The following is a 19231-nucleotide window of genomic DNA, read 5'->3' on the forward strand; positions in this document are numbered from 1 at the left end:
ATAATTACAGTAATCAGCTAACCTTCTGTTTGAATCCTGCTTGAATGTTGTAACTTCCGTATCAGCCCCATTCGAGAATCTCAAACCGACAGATGATTGATTTTTTACTTTGGCATGAAGTGGTGGAGGAGAAGCAATGGACCAATGATTCGACAGAGGATTTATGCTGTTACATTTCAGTAACAATCTGAATCGATTCTAAACGAATGAGTTTAGCAAACAATTGCAGAGAAATGATTACATAAAAAGGTGAAAAATTGTTCAGCTTGAGCAAAATCTAACGATTATCACGAAATATGAAGGGCAAGGAAATGCAGAACGATTGGATCAAATGAATATGATGGTGGCCGGTTGGAGCTCACCGGCCGTTTTGGGCGGCGTTGCAACTTCCGCCAAAACCCTTATTGGGCCGTACAAATCCAATCGATAGATAAAAAAAGGGCATTTTCGTAAAAACGAGAGCTCTACACCCTAGCACTAAGCCACTAACCCTGCCTCTATAAATAATAACGAAACCCCCTGTGCTTATTATCCATTAATGCGGGCGGAAAACAATCGATGCGGGCGGAAAGTAATCTCAGCGCCGCTGCAGTACGGTAAATGATAGATGACGAGTCCGATTTAATCCATTCCATTCAACATAAGGACGAATCGAGGCATTTGTCTGAAAGAAATCTCGTCGCTTTTCTTCTTTTTCTTTCTAATTTCATCTCACATTCTATTTTCGGTTCATTCTCAATCTTTGGATTTCTTGCTGATGAGATAAATGATGGATGACGAGTCCGATTTAATCCATTCCATTCGACATGAGGACGAATCGAGGCATTTGTCTGAAAGAAATTCTATCTCTTTCTTCTTTTTCGTTCAAATTGCATCTCATACTCATTTGGATTGGCATTATGATGAATCTCATATCATTTCTGAGAATTTTTTTATCTGACAGAATTTAAACCTCCTACTCATTCTGAATGCCAATCCGAGTTTTCTTCAGCAATGTAGATTGTTGTTCTCCATTCACTATTAGATTTGTTGTCCGATCATGCTCGTCATGTTATGGAACTTCAATCTTTTTTCAATTGAATTTTCTTTTTAGAACGGTATCTACAAAATCTGATTGCGGATAGAGTTTTGTCAAGAATCCATTAATCGATGTGTTTGTATTTGTATTAATCTATCTTTAATTCTTTCATCATTAATTGATGGTGAAAAGGGAATAATTTTGTTCGTGAGTGTGTTTTGTTATTGTTAAAATAGTTCTTTTATATGATCCAAACGGAAGCAAGCCAACCAAATGAACCTGACCAACCTACAATTGAGCGAATCAGATGTGCTCGAAAATGATGTGTAGTCAGAACGGATTGTGCAATGCTAAAGGCCAACAAATCAGGTGGATCAAGCAGGTTGTTTCTGTTTTGTGCTTCAGTTAGAGTGTCTTGTATATATCTTTCTGTAATAAGTAACTTCATCCAAAATATTGTAAAATGAATTCAGAATGCGTAATATTTGCCTAATTTATACTTCATATCCTAATGATAGATGTCGAGTCACAAGGAGTATTGCAACCATAATTTGTAGTAGTTTGGATAAGAATTGAATGGTCAATCCTATTAAAAAATTTTAAAATTTAATTTAATATTTATTGATAAATAAAGATTAAACGGTAAATTAGAGAAAAATCCTCAATCTTAATTTTGCATGCAATCCCCATGTCCAAAAAATTTTGTTTCCACTCCCTGCATGCAAAGTATTACTTGTTTCAACTCCCTCATGCAAATATTGATACCTAAATTGCCCCTCAAATTTTTTAGGTACAAAAATTTCAAAATTGAGTACAAAAAATCCAAAAATGAGTATAATTCTTCTTAAAGTCAGTACTTTATATTATAAATCGAGTATATTTTCTATCAAAATTGTCCCTTTATTTTTTAGGTATCAAAAGTCTAAAAATAAGTATAATTCATGTTAAATTCAGCACTTTACACTATAATCTAATACTCTATACTAGGATCCAGTATATTTTCTATCGAAATTAACCCTCATATTTTTCGGTACAAATAGTCTAAAAATGAGTATAATTCCTATTAAATTCAGCACATTAAACTAAAATCGAGTATATTTTGAGGTGAAAAAAGAATCGTACTCAATTTGATAAAAAATATACTAGATTCTTAGTTAATATACTCAATTTAAGAGGATTTATACTGATTTTTAGACTTTTTGTACCTAAAAATATCATGGGCAATTAGGTAAAGATGTTTGACTGGGGAGTGAAAACAAAAATTTTCATGGATGGGGACTGCATGCAAAGATTTATTTACCAATAGGGACTGCATGCAAAATTACCCAAGATTAAATCAATTTGATATTTATTAAATTTGTTAAAAAATCAAATCAAATTATCAATAATGATATTAATAAATAATAGATTGAAAATGTATATAATAAATAAATAAAATGTATTTATAATTTTTAAAATTTAAAATTTATATATATAGCATTGCTCTGTTATGGATTGTAGGCTTCTACTATAGTGTTCATGTGTCTAGATTCAATTAGTTTTTTAAATCAACATTTTCTTAAAAAGAATAATTATATAAATATCTAAAAATTTTAATCTTAAACATTATAACCTGCAAAGAAAAATCTTATTAGTTTAAACTCCTAAATTCTAAAATTTTAAACCCTAAATACATATAATATACCATGTGTATCTAAAATTTTAAATTTTGAACACTTACTCTAAAAGGGAGTTTAAATCCTAGTGAAAAATCTTATTGACTCAAACTCATTATAACCTAATTTCCAAAATTCTAAAATTTTAAATCCTAAATATATATAATATATCCTTAAAAAAAACATTCGCTCCTGGTTCTAAATTCTCTAATGGCGATTGGCGCTGCCCTACAGAGACTATTTTTTGTTCTAAGAAATGTATTGTACCGTAGATCCTTCGATAGAACCAACCTTAGATGTGATGACACGGCTAAACAAATCATTCACTAAACCCATGCAAGAGCATGCGGTGGTCACATTAATGGACATTCGCTAGCTAAGAGAACTTCTTAGGTTAGGGTACTATTGGCTGGCTTACTATGAGGAAGGGGAGAATGACAGCATAAAGTTTGTGTAGGTGTAAGAAGTGTCAGACTCAAGGGGATTTCATCCACGCCCCTTCAACGTCTGTTTTTTTAAGCAAATTGCTTCTCCCACCCCTGACAAGGAAGTTTAAATCCTAGAGAAAAATCATATTAACTCAAACTCATTATAACATAATTTTAAAATCTTAAAATTTTAAACCCTAAATATATATAATATATCCTTAACAAAAACATTCGCTCTCAGTTCTAAATTCTCTAATGGTGATTGGTGTTGCCCTAGAGAGGCTATTTTTTTATTCTAGGAATGTATTGTACGGTAGATCCTTCGACATAACCAACCTTAGATGTGACGACACGGCTCAATAAATCATTCATTAAACTCATGCAAGAGCATGCAGTGGTCACATTAATAGGCATTCGCTAGCTAAGAGAACTTCTTAGGTTAGGGTACTATTGGCTGGCTTACTATGGGAAGAGGAGAATGACAGCATAGAGTTTGTGCATAGGTGTAAGGAGTGTCAAACTCAAGGAGATTTCATCCACGCCCCTTCAATGTCTATTTTTTTAAGCAAATTGCTTCTCCCACCCCTGACAACCCCCCCTTTTTTTCCTTGTATTTTTTTTTCAATTTGATTTATTTTTTATTTAGTTTTATTTTTTAATCAATTTTGTTTATTATCTTTTTCATCAATACTTGTATTTTTTTAAAAAAAATTTATTTTTTAATCAATTTTATTTATTATTTTGTTCATCAATTTTTTTATTTTTTTTATTTTATATAATTTTTAACATATGTCAAAATCTCACCCTTCCTTTAAATTACCTTCCTAATTCGATATTTAAATTACCCTCATCCAATCATTGACACATGTCAGAACTTCCACTCCTTTTAAATTGCCCCACTTCAACCCTTGACACATAACACATGTCAGAACCTCTCACTCTCATTAAATTACTCACCCTCCAACCCTTGACACCTGTCAAAACACCTCCCCTTTAAATTACCCCTCTTCAAAGCTTGACATATGACAGAACCTTCCCTCCCCTTAAATTACTCACACTCCAATCCTTGACACATGTCAAAACACCACTCTTCATTTAAACTACCCCTCTCCAACCCTTGACACATGTCAGAACCTCTCCTCTCTTTAAATTACCCTCTTCCAACCATTGACACATGTCAAAATCTCTCCTCCCTTTAAATTATCCCTCTTTCAACCCTTGACACATGTCAGAACACATGTCAAAACATCCCTTTCCCTTTAAATTACCCCCTCCAACCCTTGACACATATTAGAATCTCTCCTCCACTTAAATTATCTACCCTTCAACTCTTGACACATGTCAAAACCTCCCCCTTTAAATACTCCTCTCACACTTTATTTTCAGTCACACCTCCCTCCACTGCTATCTTCCTCTCAGCCTATCCTTCTCTCTTCCTAGAACATAATTATCTTTTTAGCCATTACTTTTCGTAATTCATAGGAAAAAATTATGGATGACTATTTGGATTTATTTTTATATAGTTGATCAATTAAGAATGATGTTCATAGTGGAGAGAGTATCTCCAACAACAATCTCGATTATACAACTGAATTTATCACATATAAGGTTAGTTATTATAATTATTTTATGCATATTAGTTATTTATTTTATAAGTAGAGAAATTATGTTAAGATTGGATAATGTCATACTTATACATCTTTGTTATATTTTTTTTATATAGATATTTAAAATAGAGAAGATATGATAAATTGGGCGAAGACGCTTGGTCTGAATAATGATATTATAGTAGTTATTAAAAATTCTGCTAATTTAAAAGGTGACAAGATGTCAAAGTACCATCTTATGTGTGAAAGAGGTAGAAAGTACAAACCGCCACGATATCTAATTGATGGGCAATCCTTAAAAAAATACTAGGACTAAAAAATGTAAATGTCTATTTGAGCAATATAATGAGGTATACCAATACCTCAAGATGGTGTGATATGGGGTTTAAGAGTTATTTGTCGTTTTCATAATCATCAATCAGTAGAATAATTGATAGTCATAAGTACCCATGTAGGTTAAAACCAATAGAGAAAAAATTTGTACTCGACATGGTCAACAACACAACACCTCCTGAAATTCTTAGTATTTTGAAGGAAAAAAGACCCGTCAAACACTATGGGAATCAAAAATATTTACAATGTCATTTTCACAAACAAATCCGCTAAACGGAGCGGCCTAAATTTTATTCAGTATGTCTTGGAGCAATTAATCAAGAAAGAATACCTCCATAATTACCGTACAAATTTAGACACCAACGAAATCACAGATATTCTTTGGGTTTATCCAAAAAATTTAGAGTTGTTTGTCAACTTTTCGTATGTGTGAATCATTGATGTCACATATAAGACCAATGAGTATCAGATACCACTATTGGAGGTTATGGGTATCACATCTACAATGTGAATTTACTCACTTATGTTTGCATATCTTAGTAATGAGAGGACAGAACAACTAACATAGGCATTAGGTACCTTAAAGAAGTGGATGGTTGAAAAAGATGCATCGTTGCCATTGATGTTTGTTTCAGATCGAGATTTGGCGTTTATTAATACCATTGAAACATGTTTTCCCAATGCACATCACATCCTTTGTATTTGACATATAAACTAGTGTGTAATAAAGAAATTCACCCCTATGCTTGAGCTGGAGTGACAACATTTTTATGCGTTATAACACTCACTCATTAATTCATCAACACAATGGTCTTACTAGCAGAAGTGGGATGTCATGCGCAAGGAGTATCGACGATTCGAGGGTGTTCTAAATTACCTTTGGGAGACATGGTTACACTCTTACAAAGAGCGTTTTGTTTCAGCATGGATTGATACATGTATGCACCTCGGGAGTAATTCAAATAAAAGGTATAGTCACTTTATAACTTTATTATTTCATTTTTGTTCATTATTGTATTATTTCAATTCTTTTCATTATTAAAACACAATGCATTTTTTTATTACAGGGCAAAGTCTGCACAAGCGAGACTGAAGTTATATTTGAGAGATATCATGCCACCCCTACAAACATCTTTTAAAAAAAATATATAAGATGTTGATAATTCAGTTCGAGGATATTAACAAGTTGTTCGAGAGATTTCTCAATATTTCATGCCATCAACATTTGCATATGACATTTTCAATCAAACAAGGTGTTTGATTGCATTAGAGGTAATGAAGTTGATTTTTGGTCAGCTAAAATACGCTGAGGAAGCATCTCACCAGCTAGCCGGTAGATGCAACTGTTCTATCAAAATTATATATGGATTGTCATGCGAGCACGATCTTGCACATTACTGTTATTTTTTCATTCCAATTCCGCTACAGAGTATCAACACTCATTGGAGGAGATTGTCTATGCACGTACATCGATTTAATGATGAGGGAGCATGACCCAACAGGACATCCCACGTTGTTGATATATTAGATGGGATGAATCCACATATGTAAGAGCATATGATAGACAAGTTTTTCGATATGATAGATTCATCTCAAGTATAATTCGGACCCCTTCGTATAACACAGAACATAGAGGTCGACCTACAAGTAGAAATGAGCAAAGTAGACGTCGCATACCTTCTTTTGCAGATGCATCCACTTCAGGATCTAGGGTCTCTCAACTGACTACAACATCTCGAGGGAGAGGAAAACGTGGAAGGGGGTCGAAGATTCGCATACTCAAACGACTCATGATCACTCTCCAGTTCCACCTATCCTTGATACTTATATTGAGAAATTACTTGTGTCTCTGTAGCATTATATTTCCCACACTGTTGATGTTCAACTTGACAATCATTGTGGATTCAGGGCAATAGTTTCACTAATTGGGTATGGTGAAAAAGGTTGGTTTCAAGTATGATTCGAGCTTATAGAAGAGATTCAACAAAATAAGGATCTATATGATCAACTTTATCTAGATCAAAATTTGATAGTCAATCTATTATTCTCATTGTATTGGTTCGAGCTGTGAGCACCAGATATGTATTAGATGGACTCTCTGTCTTTGGGAATTGTCATCACATCAAGGTATAATCTTGTACTGCATACATTTGGTGAAAATGTTGAGAGTTATTTTACTCACATGCCATTACGAACTCCTCCAGTTCCAAACTAAGAGCGTTGAGAAATAGCTATTGTCCATGTTGGCAATCACTTTGTATAAATTTTCTTACACTCTCATTATCCTGTAACACCCATTCTAACATAGTGGTGACAACATTCATCGTACGAAGCTAAAGGATAAGTCACTCGTTATAGGGCATGTGTTCATTTGTGGTACAAAATAATAGGTACGTTACCAAATGCGTCGGGAGCAAAATTTATAGGTAATATTGATTAATATTTCTATTTTTATATAGTTTTTTTTTTTGTGTATTATTACATATACTCTTTATTTGAAAAAAAAATGTTTGTTCCTAAGTTATAAATGTGTTTACTATTAATTGTTAGTATTTTTGTTAGTTTTATATATATAATTGTTATTTTGATCCATATTTTTATATTTTTTTAAATTTATATAAATAATAACTCCTAAAAATCTACAACTAAAAAATAAAAAAATAATATAAACATATAATAAAAAAAATTAAAACGAATAAGGATATAAGCATAAGCACCTCTAAAATTTGAGGTGGGACCAGGCAAGGACATATAAGAGGGGTGCGAAAAGTACCTCTCTTTTTTAATTTTAAATCCTAAAAATATATATAATATATCCCAAAAAAATAAAAAATAAAAAGATTCTATTTGAGTGTCTGGATTGAGGCCTAGGCAACGCCTGGATTGAAGTTAGGGTGCCTAAATTGAGTGCGCTGCTTATAACTAAAATTTTTATTAAAATCTAAAGTTTAAATCAATTTAGTGTGCTGTTTGTTGCTCTCCTCTGCTTGCCCAGAGAGAACAGCGGCCATCGGCACCTCCTTGTGCATCCTCCGCAAGCCGCTAGAACAGTCAAGAGCACAAGCTGTTGGTGCAGCCTCCTCTTGCGCACGCTCGCGCCATCACACGTCCCTTACATAGTTGCTACCCATGGCGCTTGCACCATCACGTCCCCTATATAGTTGCTGCCCATTGAGATGCCGATGAGGATGCTTGGTTCTAGTGACACATCTGGATCATCTGTAATGCAAGATCAACAATTTCACATGAATTATATGATTCATGCAATCCATTGTCAATTTTACTATAAAATTCGATCAATTGATCCAGATTGATTGATTTAGTGTTTCCGGATTGTATGATCCGGATTACAATTTTGCAAACCATGTTGCAACTGAACACTTGTCAGTATTACTTCTCTTTTTCTTTCATGCTTTGGAAAAAATAAGATGTGTGATAACAATTACAGCTTACCAGAGCACAAGTAATAACATCTTAGATAAAGATGCTCAGCACTAGCAAAAGTACTAAGAAAAACAATCGAAAACTAGTAAAAGTACTAAGAAAGAACAATCAATTCAATGGGATTCTATTCACAATCAACCTATAAAGAACACCAACAACAGCCATTCATGATATCACGGCAAGAATGACAGTACTTCAGATACCAAACTGGCTAGAACCAAACAAGGCTAGCAATTACCAGAGCACCAACAAGAAATAGCAATGCCTTGAGATAGACATCAGCTTGTTGTCCATTGTGAACTTCCTGGGGAAATCCATGAACATGGTGCACCCCTGGAATGCATGGCCATACCCGTAAGGAAAACCAGTGCCGGGGCCATAAGCCGCAGTTGCAGCAGGGAACCCATGAACTTGAAAGCTAAGCAACGGGACAAGCCACCGATGGCAGCAGAGAATGTGTAGTTACCAAACCTAGTGCTGCCCACCGGAGCTCCGCCCATGAACCATGGACTCCCATGGTGGAAGTTGTTTAGGTCAGGCGGCAGCAGCAGCGCCGTTGCGGGCCTCTGCCCAGCTGGGCGGTGAGGAATGTTCATACTGGGTGACGTTTTCGACCGTGGGTCAATGGAATTCTTCCCTCAGCCATAGAGAGGTACCAACTTTTCTTCCTCGATGATGGCCTTGCAGACAGGGCATTCAGAAGATTGAGCGTGACTATGGAGTCATTGGTAGAGGCAGGGCCAGCAGTAGAGGTGACCACAGAGGGTCACCACAGGGTCCTGGGCCAACTCGAACCAGATGTTGCATTCAAAGCTACTTGCATCATTGCTGCAACTATTTCGCTGAAGGAAGAGCTCTGCGGATCCCCACTAGACGAAGACGATGACTCCCCAATTCCACTTGCCATCTATGAAGCCGCAAAGTCGAAACTTACAAACGAGAAGAAAAGAAACAAACAACGAGGAAGATACAACAAAACCTGATCGGAATTGAAAACACTGATTAAACGAATTATTCAACGGGGATTCAATGAATCGTCGAACAACCAAACCCTAGCATATGCTCGCGAACGCGGAATCAGAATCAAATGATCCAACGAGATACCTTTGCGAGATCATAATTCCCAAATAATAATACTCGTATCTTCTATCGTTCTAGGGTTGAACTCGACGACATAAACATATCTCAGACGCGTAAGAGGGCAAATATGTGAGTTTCACCCACAAAAGAAAATCTCACGAAATCACAAACAAAAACCTAATCGATAGTGAGAGTAGCGAACAAGGAGTACCTGGTAAAAGAGATATAACAGAATTATCCAAATTGACCGGATTAAATTACCAAATCAAATCATATTAGTATTTGGATTATTCTAATAATTCTGTTATAATTATTCTCAGAATTATTCATAGAATAATTCTGTTATTTATTAATTAGTTATTTGACCAAGTACTTTTGAACATTATATATTGTGTTGTCCTTAGGGCAAATATTAATGAACAATAGAGTTTATTATTCTCATCTTATTCCTTCCTCTCTCCCTATTCTTCTTCTTACATGGTATCAGAGTCATCTATCTCTCTCTCTCTCTTTTTTATCTTCCCTCAATTTCTTGAGGCTGAGATCGTATAAACGGCGAATTTTAAATTTTTCCCTCAAGCCCCTTATTTTCTCCTACATGTTTTAATTTTCTTATTCTTCTCTATTTTTCAAAACAAACGAAAAATACTTATTTTCTTCCGCTGCCAACCCCTTTGCTTCTCTTTCCTCTTCCTTAATCTCTATTTTTTTTTCCCACTACCACCGGACAAGTTATTTTTTACTTTAGATGTCAAATACTCTACGACATCAAAGAGGACAAAAGCAAAGTCCGGACCGATGTCAAATTTGTCACATCGTTGGTCATACTGGAAATATATGCCCTAAAAGACTTGATCGGTCTAGGGTAAAATGTCAAATTTGTCTTGGAATTGGACATTTTGGTATTCAATGTCCTAGTCCATTTGATTCAAATTTCATTGGTGGTTCTACAGTCTCAAGACAACCATCTATTTCACAAGTATATCCTAAAGTTCTTTCGTCTGTGCCTACTTGTGGTAAAAACCCAGAGTTCTCATCTACTGATTGGTATATTGACACTGGAGCAACTCATCATGTCACATCAGATTATAATATCCTTACAGACGTAATGTCATATTATGGCTCAGATACGGTGCAAGTAGGCGATGGTTCAGGTTTGCAAATTGCTAATCTTGGAAACACATATGTTCATTTATCTAATCGAACTTTTCACATGTGCAATGTCTTTCATGTTCCATCTATCACTAAAAATTTACTTTCTACACGCCAGTTTTGTCTTGATAACAATGTCATTTTTGAATTTCATCATAATCATTATCTTATAAAGGATAGAGGAACAAATGCTATTGTGTTTTATGGGAGAATCAAAAATGGCCTCTATTGTCTTCAGAGTTCTTCAATCAAAGCTTTTGTTGGTGAACGCACAAATAAACCAGCTTGGCATGCTCGACTTGGTCATCCTTCCCTTTGTATTGTTTAGTCAATCATCAATAGGTATGGCTTACCTACTTCTATTACCTCCTCTTCATCTTATTCATGTAGGGCCTGCATGGAATCTAAAAGTCATAAGCTACCTTTCTCTTTATCTGATCATGTTTCTAATTTTCCACTTGAAATAATCCATTCTGATGTTTGGGGCCCTGCACCTATTTTGTCTAATCAAGGTTTCCAATATTATGTTACATTCATTGATCATTTTAGTAAATATACTTGGCTTTATCCTATGAGAAGGAAATCTGATTTATTTGATATATTTTGTAATTTTCAAATTCAAGTTGAACGATCTTTTAATCGTAAAATACTCTCTTTTCATTCTAATTGGGGAGGCGAATATCAAGCTCTCCATCGTCATTTTGTCTCTTGTGGAATTGTTCATTGAGTTTCTTGTCCTCACACTCCAGAACAAAATGGCTCTGCTGAGAGAAAACATAGACATATAATTGAAACTGCCTTAGCTCTTCTTCATCATGCATCAGTTCCGCGCAAATTTTGGGATAAAGCTGTTAGTGTTAGGACCAAAAGTAGCTAGAGGGGGGGGTGAATAGCTCGTCGCGTTCGCTCGGTGCGCTTCGTTGCTTGGCGTTGCTTGTTTCTTCTTGGATGTGCAGCGGAAAATACAAAGAAACAACACACAACGCTAACACGGTTGGTTTACTTGGTATCCACCTCACAAGAGGTGACTAGTCCAAGGATCCACACCACACACGCACCCTCCACTATGAAAACACTCCTTTATGGTAACTACCAAAGGCGGAGAAGCCCTACAACACTCTCAATACAAGAAGAAGAAAGGGAAATACAAGTTAAGCAAAAGCTTACAAGATGTGCAGTAAAAAAACCCTAACCCTAACTTCTTCCTCTTGCAATGGATCCGCCTCTTGACTTGGAAAGCCTCCAAGATCCTTCAAGAACTGGCGATCACGTGCTTGTAGAGAGCTGTGGAGAAGCTGGCGAAGAGCTGGAGTGAATCGGAGAAGTAGTTCGTGAAGAGATGCCGAAGACCACGCTCGCCTGCGGCTTTAAACCCGACGCAACGGTCGGATCCCGATCGATTCGAATGTTCCGAATCGATCGGGGAGGCTTTGGATCGATCCACGGATCGATTCAGAGCGCCTCTGTGCTCAGGAAACGCGCCTGGATCGATCCACGGATCGATCCAGCGCTTATTGCGCGAAGCAGCATCGTCCCGATCGATCGGCTGATCGATCGGGATCTCTGGATCGATCCACGGATCGATCCAGAAGCTTTCTGTTCGCTGGGAAGAATCTGGATCGATCCACTGATCGATCCACGGATCGATCCAGCACTTGGTTTTTGCCCAAAACCAAGTCCCAAACCTCCCTAACCAACATCCGGTCAACCTTGACCTGTTGGTACATCATGCCTCGCATCTGGTCACTCCCTTGACCTGCTAGGACTCCCCACCAAGTGTCCGGTCAATCCCTTTGACCCACTTGGACTTTTACTCGTCGTGCCAAGTATCCGGTCACTCCATTGACCTACTTGGACTTCCACCAGATGTCTGGTCAACCTTGACCCATCTGGACTTCCTTCCTTGCCAAGTATCCAGTCAATCCCTTTGACCTACTTGGACTTCCCAACACCAGATGTCCGATCATCCTTGATCCATCTGGATTTCCTTCCTTGCCTGGCTTCACTCACCAGGACTTTCACCTAGCTTCACTCACTAGGGTTTTCCATCTGCCTAGCTTCACTCACTAGGACTTTCACCTGGCTTCACTCACCAGGATTTCCTTCTGCCTAGCTTCACTCACTAGGACTTTCACCTGGCTTCACTCACCAGGATTTCCTTCTGCCTAGCTTGCCAATTAGGACTTCCCAGTCAAGTATCCAGTCAACCTTGACCTACTTGACTCTTCTTCAATCAATATCTTATTGTCAAACATCTAAACCCAAACCAAGACTCAGCTTGGTTAACCAGGTCAACCTTGACCTGAGGGATGTTGCACCAACAGTTAGCACTGCAGTATATCTCATAAATCGACTTCCTACACCATTGCTCAATCATAAATATCCTTTTGAAACACTTTATAATCAAACCCCTGATTACACTTTCCTTCGAATTTTTGGTTGCGCATGTTATCCATGGTTACGCCCCTATTCTAAACACAAACTTGACTCTCGTTCACTACAATGTGTTTTTCTTGGTTATAGCAATTTGCACCATGGTTATCGTTGCTTGCATATACCAACAGGACGAATTTATATTTCACGACATGTTACTTTTGATGAGTCTTTATTCCCTTTTTCGGTAGCTTCTTCAATCTCTCCTCCAGATACAAGTGGCACCTTCTTAATGCCACCTAATATTATCAGAAGTGATGGAATTCTAGGTCCTGCTCCGGAGCTCTCTAATAACTCTCCTATACCATCAGAATCACCTCCGATTGCTGCTCTAATCTTAGAAGTCTCGCCGATCGAAGATAATATGCTCTCTGGTTCCTCGGATAATGCAAGTCCATCATCTACATCACTATGTCAGCCTACTTCCTCGTCGTCATCAACAAGTGATTCAGATGATAATGCTCCTCGTCACATGCTTCCCATTAGTGATATTTATGAGCGTTGCCCACCAAATGCAACTCGATATCTCCTTCCACGAGCTCTAGTGGTTTCTTCCAAATCTATTGAACCAACCTGTTTTACACAAGCAAACAAGGATCCAAACTGGCGTATGATAACCATGATTTTGGCTATATTATCTTGATTCATAATGCATGCTTTTGATGGTTTATTCATAGCTTAATCTCACATATACATTATATTTCATAATTGCATGTGACCTTGGACTTAATTGTAATTTAGCCAATTATCATAGTATTTGATGCTAATCTTTGATTATTATTTTGTAGGCATCAAAAGGGTCATGGACCCGATCAAATCAGACCGCATTTGGGCTCAAATCAAGGGCTTAATGAGGCGATCAAACCTTGGAGCATTATGAGCCGTCCATTGAAGATTGGAGAGATCTGAGCCATCCGTCAAGCATCTGGTCCATCCGACCTAATGAGGAGCAGATCTCGTCCATTGATGAATATCCAGAAGTTTTGATCCAGATCTGACCTCATCCAGCCGTTGATCAAGACCCGGATTGTTCTGGACCGTCCGATCAGATAAGAAGGGGTTTAAATCCCGCGAGAAGCTACAGGAACACTTGGGCTCGGTTCGCGATTTTGCTACAGTGCCTTCATCTTCTTCTTCGCCGCAACGCCGACGCTCCCATTCCTCGATCCAGATCCCTGAGCTAGATTTCTTCGACAACGACGATCATCAGCTACCGGCGTTCATCTTCCGGTGATCAGAGAGTGTTGAGAGAGGTTTCTCGGACGCGACTCAGGTTCTGCTCACTGCCACGATTCCGATTGTGGAGGTCTCCCAATCGGCGATCTTCGCATCCACCGGAGCTTAGAGGGAGGTCTCCTGAGAGCTACTGGACCTTTTCCGATCTTCATTACGCAGCAAAGCTGGGTCGATTTGGCCGATCGATCTGATTTGCGACTCAACAGAACTTGAGCTCTGTTTCTTCTGCCGATGAGGTTTCCAGATGGATGGAGCTTGAACGGAGGTTTCCGTGAGCTGTGAGTGCCCTATGGAAATAACTAGAAGCTTGTTTGATTGTTGTTGAATGCTTATAGGGGTTCCGAGAGCATTTTTGCTTCACGGCAGATTGTGAGGAGTCTTTGCTACGGGATTTGAATTGAGGGATGTTTAGGGTTTTAGTTTTCTTCATTAGTTGTCTTTGAATTGCCCATGAATTTGCTCAGATCATCAGATCTGATTCTATTCCTTGCTATCTTGTTTTGTTTGAATTTCAATTGCAATTCTATTCTTGATTTCTTGTTCGTAACTTTGATTTCTTTAGATTTCTGCAATTCAAACCCCATGCTTAGCTACTGACTTAGGTATTAATCTAGTTACTGTTTTTGACATAGATAATTCGCTTGTCACAAATTGTTGAGTGTTGTTCATTTAATTAGCAAACCTTAGTTCTATTCGATGGATTTGTTGTCACTGATTGAGCTTTTGAGTTTAATAGTTGAATTTTGTGGTGATTGTGATTATGCTTGAAAATGGAATGTTGAACTTGAGCTTGTGATTTGTTATCTCTGTCCAAGTTTAGTTATTTGAGCTTAAGAAATTGATGGAAATTGTGATTGTGAATTGGAGAGATGGTTATTAATTTATTTGATCCAATGATGCTTAATTGTTAACAACTTGAATTGAAAGAAGTTTAATCATGTTTTGATGAGGATGAATTATCTTTAATTCTGATCTTGAATGCATTAGATGAAGATAAATTGAATTGTAAGTAAAATGATGTACTTAATTGACCTTGTTGACGTAAGAATTTGATTGGAACCAATTCCAGAATGCACACACATATTAGTTATCCTTGGAAAAATATGACTTGGGACTCCTTACTACACGCATTTTCTTTAGTTTAAATGGGTTCCAATCTTTATTAATTTGGAGCGCCTTGTGACATGCAAAAAGGCCGACACCAGCGTAGTGCAATGGCTACAGAATTTGATGCACTTCTTCGCAATGGAACATGGACTCTAGTTCCGCGCACTCCCTCAATGAATGTTGTGGGCTCTAAATGGGTATTCCATCTTAAGCATCGAGCTGATGGTTCTCTTGAAAGATGCAAAGCTCGACTTGTAGCTAAAGGATTTAGTCAACAGCCAGGTATTGACTTTAATGACACTTTCAGCCCAGTCATCAAAATTACATCTGTCAGACTATTATTATCAATAGTTGTTAGTTCTAATTAGCCTGTACGATAATTGGATATTTCAAATGCATTTCTCCATGGTCATCTTGAGGAAACTATATTTATGGAGCAACCACCTGGTTTCATTCATCCACAATTTCCATCTCATGTTTGCCAACTCAAGAAATCCTTATATGGTCTTCGACAAGCTCCTCGTGCATGGTTTCATCGACTATCTAATTGGTTACAAGCTCAAGGATTTTCTGGATCAAAGACTGACTCGTCTCTATTTCACAAATACAATGATGAAAATATGATATTTTTTCTTATTTATGTGGATGATATTCTGATAACCGGCAATGATCACAAGGGTATCACAACTTTATTAAGTTTTCTCAATCAAGAATTTCCTACTAGAGATTTGGGTATTGCTCGTTTTTTTCTTGGTATTGAGCTTATTCCACATGAGGATGGCTATCTTCTCTCTCAGAGCAAATACATTACTGGACTTCTTCAAAAAGCCAAAATGGATGGAGCACGTCCGGTCTCTACGCCAATTGCTATAAACAACTCTCCAACTTCATCCTCTCCTGCTCTATCTGATCCACAAATTTATCGAAGTATTGTTGGGGCCTTACAATATGTCACTATCACACGTCCTGATATTACTTTTGCGGTAAATCGTGCTTGTCAATTCATGCATGCTCCAACGAACAAAATTGGGATAATGTAAAAAGAATACTTCGCTATCTCAAAGGCACTATTCTACATGGTCTTCTTTTATATCGCTAATCATCTCGAGATTTACATGCATATAGTGATGCGGATTGGGCAAGTTCTCCTGAAGATAGACGCTCTACTAGTGGATATGCAATATTTCTTGGACGAAATCTTATCTCATGGAATTCGAAAAAGCAACCTACGGTATCTCGTTCAAGCACTGAAGCAGAATATAAAGCTATAGCAAATACAACGTCAGAAATTATTTGGCTTCAATCACTTCTCTCTTAACTTCATCTTGCATCAAATATTGCACCAAAAATTTGGTGCGACAATATTGGAGCAACATATCTTACAGCAAATACAATCTTTCATGCTCATACAAAACATGTGGAAATTTATTTTCATTTTGTTCGTGAACTTGTGGCAACTCAGCAGTTATCCGTCTCTTATATTTCTGCTGAAGATCAAATCGCTGACATATTTACTAAGCCACTATCCAGACAACGTTTCAACAAGTTAGCAAGCAAACTCAACGTCAGAGATCTCCCGCTGAGTTTGTCGGGGGGTAAAAGAGATATAACAGAATTATCCAAATTGACCGGATTAAATTACCAAATCAAATCATATTAGTATTTGGATTTTTCTAATAATTCTGTTATAATTATTCTTAGAATTATTCTTAGAATAATTCTGTTATTTATTAATTAGTTATTTGACCAAGTACTTTTGAACATTATATATTGTATTGTCCTTAGGGCAAATATTAATGAACAATAAATTTTATTATTCTCATCTTATTCCTTCCTCTCTCCCTATTCTTCTTCTTACACCTGGAACCGAAACTGATCGGGACGAGGCGAAGAGAGACTTCGAACCGTCACAAATCGAGGAACGAGATGCAGACGAAACAGATTCGTGAATGAGGAACGATCGAGCACGCATTCCTCGATTCCTAGGGTGGAGGAAGCTTCCAGATACTTTCATTGTCGCGACACTACCGGATCTTTTTTATCCAACGGGTTCGGGTTCGGGTTCAAACCCGTTAGCATTAATTTTGATAATTTACCTTTCCTTCGTAATGACGTCTCCTAATTTTCAATCTCTTAGGGCGTGTTTAGTTCGGGGTTATCGCTGATAACGTTAGTTGGTTATCAATGATAACCTTGTTTGGTTTAAGTAATTGGTGATACCTGGTAATGCAACATTCCCGCCACATCAGCAATTAGGAAATAGAACCAGGAATCAGAAAACCTTGGAAATCTTAGGTTTTTTACGATTCCAGGGTTATTAATATTTTTTTTCCAAAAATACCCTTCAAAGTGCATGAGATAAGCCTATGCCTTCTCTTCCCTCCGAGCTTGAAGAAGGCGTTGGTGCAGTCCATGGCGTCACGGACGAATACCCTTTGAAGAGCAGGAGAAAAGCCTATGCCTTCTCTTCCCTCTGAGCCTGAAGAAGGCGTCGGTGCAGTCCATGGCATCATGGACGAATACCCTTTGAAGAGCAGGAGAAAAGCCTATGCCTTCTCTTCCCTCTGAGCCTGAAGAAGGTGTCGGTGCAGTCCATGGCGTCACGGACGTGCTGCTCCGCGACGCCGTGGTTGGTCACCTGGAAGAAGCCGTGGCTCTCGCAGGCGAGCTGGACGAGCTCTGCCGCCCACCGCGTGGACGCCTCTTCGCCGTGGAGGAAGCCATGTAGGTCCACCACCGGGGCGTCAAGCTCCTCGATGGCGACCTGCCGGTCACTCCAAGGCCATACGATAGCCTTGGGAATCCTAGTATACTTTCGGAGGCTGGAGGAGTCGAAGTACACGCCACCGCCGGCGGCTGCGACATTCTCATTGTTGATGCCTCCCACCGGAGGACATAGGAAAATCGTGCTCGGTCTCGAATCCATGGAGACAAATCAATTTTATTATATAAAATCAAATTTATTTATTTATTATATATATTATCAACTTATTCATTAATATAATAATAATAATTACTATTATTAATAATTTAATTTAATTTATTCTACAAAATTAATCATATAATTAAACAAGGGGTAATATAGTAAATGTCAAGTTAGATTATACCATTACCTAGTTGAACCAAACAAGATTAAGATTATGTTTTATTCACTTATAACCTTGGTTATGTGATTACTTAGTAATCACATAACCAAGGTTATATACGATAACTTGAACCAAACGCACCCTTAACTTCATTAAAAAAAATGTGAATATATAAATATAGCATAATTTTGAATAATTTTTTTAATTCAATATCACCTTTTATTTTTACTAAAATTTCCATAATATACCAATTTTATGTTAAAATAAAGTTTCTAATTGATTGTTCAATTTTTATTAAAAACAATTGAAATTTGCACAATATTTTTGTCATGTATATAAAACATTCTAAATATGTATAACTAGAATAAAATATGGTATATTTGAGGTTAACAAGATTGAGCCTGTTTTCTTCGTATCATTCGAAGTAAAACGAAAGATGATAGCACTTGAAAGCAATAGTAGAACGGCAGGATATTTTTTTAATTATCTTTTAAGAATTGAGTTTTAGTTTTAATAATTAACAGATGAATTTTTGTTTAGTGAGTAATTAATAAAAAAATGTCACTATTTATACAGACGGCAATATAGTTTAAGGACATCATGTCTACTATCAACTAGTAAGCAACCAAACCTTCACAAGGGAAGATTCAAA

At 37.2% G+C, this 19231-nt stretch overlaps 3 non-coding genes and 1 pseudogene across 3 annotated transcripts; 3 read left to right on the forward strand and 1 right to left on the reverse strand.

Moving 5' to 3' along the window:
* Positions 1 to 585: 585 nt before the first annotated feature.
* Positions 586 to 673, forward strand: LOC121993492. The gene has a single exon (XR_006115330.1). It is a non-coding gene; the product is annotated as a small nucleolar RNA SNOR75 (small nucleolar RNA).
* A 76-nt stretch (positions 674 to 749) lies between these two features.
* Positions 750 to 839, forward strand: LOC121993489. The gene has a single exon (XR_006115328.1). It is a non-coding gene; the product is annotated as a small nucleolar RNA SNOR75 (small nucleolar RNA).
* Positions 840 to 891: 52 nt separating this feature from the next.
* Positions 892 to 968, forward strand: LOC121993438. Its single transcript, XR_006115282.1, has one exon. It is a non-coding gene; the product is annotated as a small nucleolar RNA Z105 (small nucleolar RNA).
* A 7728-nt stretch (positions 969 to 8696) lies between these two features.
* Positions 8697 to 9392, reverse strand: LOC121989944 (annotated as a pseudogene).
* Positions 9393 to 19231: the final 9839 nt, after the last annotated feature.

This window comes from Zingiber officinale, chromosome 6B (assembly GCF_018446385.1).
Source record: "Zingiber officinale cultivar Zhangliang chromosome 6B, Zo_v1.1, whole genome shotgun sequence".
NCBI classification, from domain to species: Eukaryota; Viridiplantae; Streptophyta; class Magnoliopsida; order Zingiberales; family Zingiberaceae; genus Zingiber; species Zingiber officinale.